The sequence below is a fragment of the Mobula birostris genome, chromosome 3 (genome assembly GCF_030028105.1).
Source record: "Mobula birostris isolate sMobBir1 chromosome 3, sMobBir1.hap1, whole genome shotgun sequence".
NCBI lineage: Eukaryota > Metazoa > Chordata > Chondrichthyes > Myliobatiformes > Myliobatidae > Mobula > Mobula birostris.
In genome coordinates this window covers 154,270,029-154,275,588 of record NC_092372.1, presented here as the reverse complement: position 1 = coordinate 154,275,588, position 5,560 = coordinate 154,270,029, and the positions used below count along the sequence as shown (strand labels likewise).

At 41.9% G+C, this 5,560-nt stretch overlaps 1 long non-coding RNA gene across 1 annotated transcript; it reads left to right on the top strand.

Moving 5' to 3' along the window:
* The first annotated feature begins 264 nt into the window (after nt 1-264).
* Nucleotides 265-5,161, top strand: LOC140194740 (uncharacterized). The gene is made up of 3 exons (XR_011885283.1): nt 265-350; nt 4,002-4,135; nt 4,224-5,161. It is a non-coding gene; the product is annotated as an uncharacterized lncRNA (long non-coding RNA).
* The last annotated feature ends 399 nt before the right edge of the window (nt 5,162-5,560 follow it).

Sequence of the window (5,560 nt, the reverse complement as noted above, 5' to 3'; positions counted from 1 at the left end):
GACTGCAGTCAATGGTTAGGGGTTGGACTTCAGGGCAGTAACCAAAGTTGATGGTTTTAATCTTCCCAGTGCTGAGGAAAATTTTGCTAATCAGACAAACCCCTAATAATGTGGAAGAGGTGGAGAAGTCAAGAGAAGGGTGTGTGGTAATGCTGAATTACATCAGAGCACATATGGAAACTGACCCTGAGCGTTTGGAAAATGTTACTGGGGGGGAAGTGTGACTGAGAAGCGAGGAGAGGCCAAGGGCTGATTCATGGGCAGAGCAGGGCGGACAGTGCAGTCGTGGGAAGATATGCTGTAGCTGGCGACTCTCCGGCTCTGACTGGATAGGAAAGAATGGAACAAAGGCAAGTGTGATCTGATCCAGCTGGATAAGCTGGAATTTGAGTGGGAGCTGGATATTAGCCAACATTGGAAGTGTTTGGATCATTGACTTGAAAGTAAAAAGGATAAATATAAGAGTTAATACAGAAGTGGTAAAGTAAAATCAGAGGTAAAAGCTATTATGGATAGGTAACCAATCAATACTGTGGACAGATGAACCTGTTTTTAAAAGAAAGAAAAAGATGGATATTGAGTAACAGATGTGCAATATTTTGGAGGAATTATTACTGCCAGGTCTCTGGGGGAATTATTACTGCCAGGTTTCTGACTGAGGGAATTATTACTGCCAGGTCTCTGGGGGAATTATTACTGCCAGGTTTCTGACTGAGGGAATTATTACTGCAAGGTCTCTGGGGAATTATTACTGCCAGGTCTCTGACTGGGGGAATTATTACTGCCAGCTCTCTGACTGGGGGAGTTATTACTGCCAGCTCTCTGACTGGGGGAGTTATTACTGCCAGCTCTCTGACTGGGGGAGTTATTACTGCTAGATTTCACTGCACTGTATCTTATATTGTAGAGTATGAAACCCTTTGGCAGATAAATACAGTGTGAGAGCTGGATGGTGAATGATGTACTGCAGACACATGTGCTAATGCAATAGGGTTCTTGGAAACATTGTTTGCACACCAGAAATATTAGTCTGCAGAGAAACAAAAAAGGAAGAATTGATGGAGTTGCTTACCAGAAAAAAAGGAGTTTATTGTTATTTTCAAAATGCAACAGTACAGAGTAATGGTTTAGACATTTCAGCTGCAGGAGGTAGTATCTTGAAATCACCTCTTCACACTGAATTTATGGTTTATTTTCTTTAGTTTGTCCAATACTTACTTACACTCTTCTCCGACAGAGAAAAGATCTACTGTATGGGAGTGCTTCAGTTTTTAACCAAATGTTTGAAGGTTGCCTATTGGTGCCCTCCCTATTTCTGATATAAGGTGCTATTTGGATGGGTATTTGGATAAATTTACTTTGACTTTGAAAATCTGGTGATAACCAGAGAACTGGTAACGGTGCTGAGGAAGAGGATTTCTTGGAACGTATGCAGGATGGTTTTTTGAACCAACATGTCGAGGAACCAACTAGAGAGCAGGCTATTCTAGACTGGGTTTTAAGCAATGAGGAAGGATTAATCAGCAATCTTGTCGTGAGAGGCCCCTTGGGTAAGAGTGAACATAATATGGTGGAATTCTTCATTAAGATGGAGAGTGAGATAGTTAATTCAGAAACAAAGGTTCTGAACTTAAAGAGGGGTAACTTTGAAGGTATGAGACGTGAATTAGATAGACTGGCAAATGACACTTAAAGGATTGACGGTGGATATGCAATGGCAAGCATTTAAGGATTGCATGGATGAACTACAACAATTGTTCATCCCAGTTTGGCAAAAGAATAAATCAAGGAAGGTAGTGCACCCGTGGCTGACAAGAGAAATTAGGGATAGTATCAATTCCAAAGAAGAAGCATACAAATTAGCCAGAAAAAGTGGCTCACCTGAGGACTGGGAGAAATTCAGAGCTCAGCAGAGGAGGGCAAAGGGCTTAATTAGGAAGGGGAAAAAAGATTATGAGAGAAAACTGGCAGGGAACATAAAAACTGACTGTAAAAGCTTTTATAGATATGTAAAAAGGAAGAGACTGGTAAAGACAAATGTAGGTCCCCTACAGACAGAAACAGGTGAATTGATTATGGGGAGCAAGGACATGGCAGACCAATTGAATAATTACTTTGGTTCTGTCTTCACTAAGGAGGACATAAATAATCTTCCAGAAATAGTAGGGGACAGAGGGTCCAGTGAGATGGAGGAACTGAGTGAAATACGTGTTAGTAGGGAAGTGGTGTTGGGTAAATTAAAGGGATTAAAGGCAGATAAATCCCCAGGGCCAGATGGTCTGCATCCCAGAGTGCTTAAGGAAGTAGCCCAAGAAATAGTGGATGCATTAGTGAAAATTTTTCAAAACTCGTTAGATTCTGGACAAGTTCCTGAGGATTGGAGGGTGGCTAATGTAACCCCACTTTTTAGAAAAGGAGGGAGAGAGAAGCCAGGGAATTATAGACCGGTTAGCCTAACGTTGGTGGTGGAGAAACTGCTGGAGCCAGTTATCAAAGATGTGATAACAGCACATTTGGAAAGCAGTGAAATCATCGGACAAAGTCAGCATGGATTTGTGAAAGGAAAATCATGTCTGACGAATCTCATAGAATTTTTTGAGGATGTAACTAGTAGAGTGGATAGGGGAGAACCAGTGGATGTGGTATATTTGGATTTTCAAAAGGCTTTTGACAAGGTCCCACACAGGAGATTAGTGTACAAACTTAAAGCACACGGTATTGGGGGTAAGGTATTGATGTGGACAGAGAATTGGTTAGCAGACAGGAAGCAAAGAGTGGGAATAAACGGGACCTTTTCAGAATGGCAGGCAGTGACTAGTGGGGTACCGCAAGGCTCAGTGCTGGGACCCCAGTTGTTTACAATATATATTAATGACTTGGATGAGGGAATTAAATGCAGCATCTCCAAGTTTGCGGATGACACGAAGCTGGGCGGCAGTGTTAGCTGTGAGGAGGATGCTAAGAGGATGCAGGGTGACTTGGATAGGTTGGGTGAGTGGGCAAATTCATGGCAGATGCAATTTAATGTGGATAAATGTGAAGTTATCCACTTTGGTGGCAAAAATAGGAAAACAGATTATTATCTGAATGGTGGCCGATTAGGAAAAGGGGAGGTGCGATGAGACCTGGGTGTCATTATACACCAGTCATTGAAAGTGGGCATGCAGGTACAGCAGGCGGTGAAAAAGGCGAATGGTATGCTGGCATTTATAACGAGAGGATTCGAGTACAGGAGCAGGGAGGTACTACTGCAGTTGTATAAGGCCTTGGTGAGACCACACCTGGAGTATTGTGTGCAGTTTTGGTCCCCTAATCTGAGGAAAGACATCCTTGCCATAGAGGGAGTGCAAAGAAGGTTCACCAGATTGATTCCTGGGATGGCAGGACTTTCATATGAAGAAAGACTGGATGAACTAGGCTTGTACTCGTTGGAATTTAGAAGATTGAGGGGGGATCTGATTGAAACATATAAAATCCTAAAGGGATTGGACAGGCTAGATGCAGGAAGATTGTTCCCGATGTTGGGGAAGTCCAGAACGAGGGGTCACAGTTTGAGGATAAAGGGGAAGCCTTTTAGGACCGAGATGAGGAAAAACTTCTTCACACAGAGAGTGGTGAATCTGTGGAATTCTCTGCCACAGGAAACAGTTGAGGCCAGTTCATTGGCTATATTTAAGAGGGAGTTAGATATGGCCCTTGTGGCTACGGGGATCAGGGGGTATGGAGGGAAGGCTGGTGCAGGGTTCTGAGTTGGATGATCAGCCATGATCATAATAAATGGCGGTGCAGGCTCGAAGGGCCGAATGGCCTACTCCTGCACCTATTTTCTATGTTTCTATGTTTCTATGTTAATTGGAAATGAGGAAATATGGGAGAAGCCTGGAACTTTAATCCTGGCTGACTAAGAAATGTCCTTTGGGGTCACCAGATGGGAAATAGTATAGAATTGACTCACCTCCAAGAGTCCCAGTTCTAAACAATAACTATTTCTCTCTCCTCAGACACTGCTTAACCTGCTATCTATCTCCAGCTCTTTTTTTTTGTACAGCAAAATATTATATTCAGAATGAAGAGGGTCAGCAACTTTAAGTTCCTTGGCATTGTAACTTCAGGGCACCTCTCCTGGGGCCAGCATGTAAGTACCATTACAAAAAAAGGCACAGCATTATCAGAAATCTGTGCAGATTCCGCTTGTCACCTAAAACTTTGGCAAACTTTTATAGATGCGAGATGGGGAGTATACAGACAAGTTGCATCACAGCCTGGAGTGGGAACATCAATGCCCTCGAACGGAAAAGACTACAAAAGGCAGTGGGTGCAGCCCAGTACGTCACATGTGAAGCCCTCCCCACCAATGAGCATATTAACAAGAAGCACTGTTGCAGGGAAGCTGCATCCATCGTCAAACACCCCCACCATCCAGGCCATGCTGTCTTCTCGCTGCTGCCATCAGGAAGAAGGTATAGGAGCCTCAGGGCCCACACCACCAGGTCCAGGAACAGTTATTACCATCAGTTTCTTGAACAAAATGGGATAGATACACTATAAACAACCTATGGACTCACTTTTAAGGACTCTACAACTCATGATATTATTTATTTATTTATCTTTTTTGCATTTGCAGAGCTTGTTGTCTTGCATATTGGCTATTTTTCCATATTCGTTGTGTGCATTTTCATTGATTCTATTACGTTTTGTTGCATTTACTGTGAATGCCTGCAAAAATATCTCAGGGTAGTAAATGGTGACATTTTTGTACTCTGATATCATATTTACTTTGTAGAAAAGGCACAAAGATTTAAATTATTAAGATATTTAAATGTAGGCCATGGAATCTTTCTTCCTGCAAGAAGAAAATGTCAACACATAAAATGATGAGTTTCTGGACCAGATGTCAGTAGAACTCGCAATGATATTGCTTTTAGAGCACCTAAACAAGTTCTTACTGTGTAAGTAAGTGTTAGCAGCAGAGGTAAATGCTCTCAAATCGTGAGATTAATGGCTGGATACCATGAAATAGACGGGATAAATCAATCGGTGAATAACCTGTGCCATGCACACATTCTCAGGATCTTGCAAAGCCAAACACTGCACCATACCATAAAAAGATACTGGTTTCAAAATATTTTCATTAAATTTACTGGCAAACCTTCCTGTTTCTCTTCACATAAAATGATTTCTTTCTTTTGTTATTTCGGCATTTCCTGGAAATTGAGTCTTGCAGCAATTGATATCGTTATCACCTCCAAGTCTTAAATCAGTAACGTTTTCCAAACTGTCCTTCACCCATCAACCTTAGAGCTTCTTAAAGCCGAATGGGTTCTTTGTGTCTTAATTAACTTGCAATTCTTGTGTCGTCTCACCCAATCCACCCTTACTCACTTCCTCCAGCTACAATACACTCAAATTTAAACTGATATTGAGAAACTTTCTTCATGGAAGGAACTGTCAGTGTATGAAATGTTCCTTGTTGATAAGAATATAGGAAGAAATAATGTTCCCCTTCCATCAGTTTATCCCTTGACTTTTCCTCCTTCCATTTCACCATTACTACAGAAGT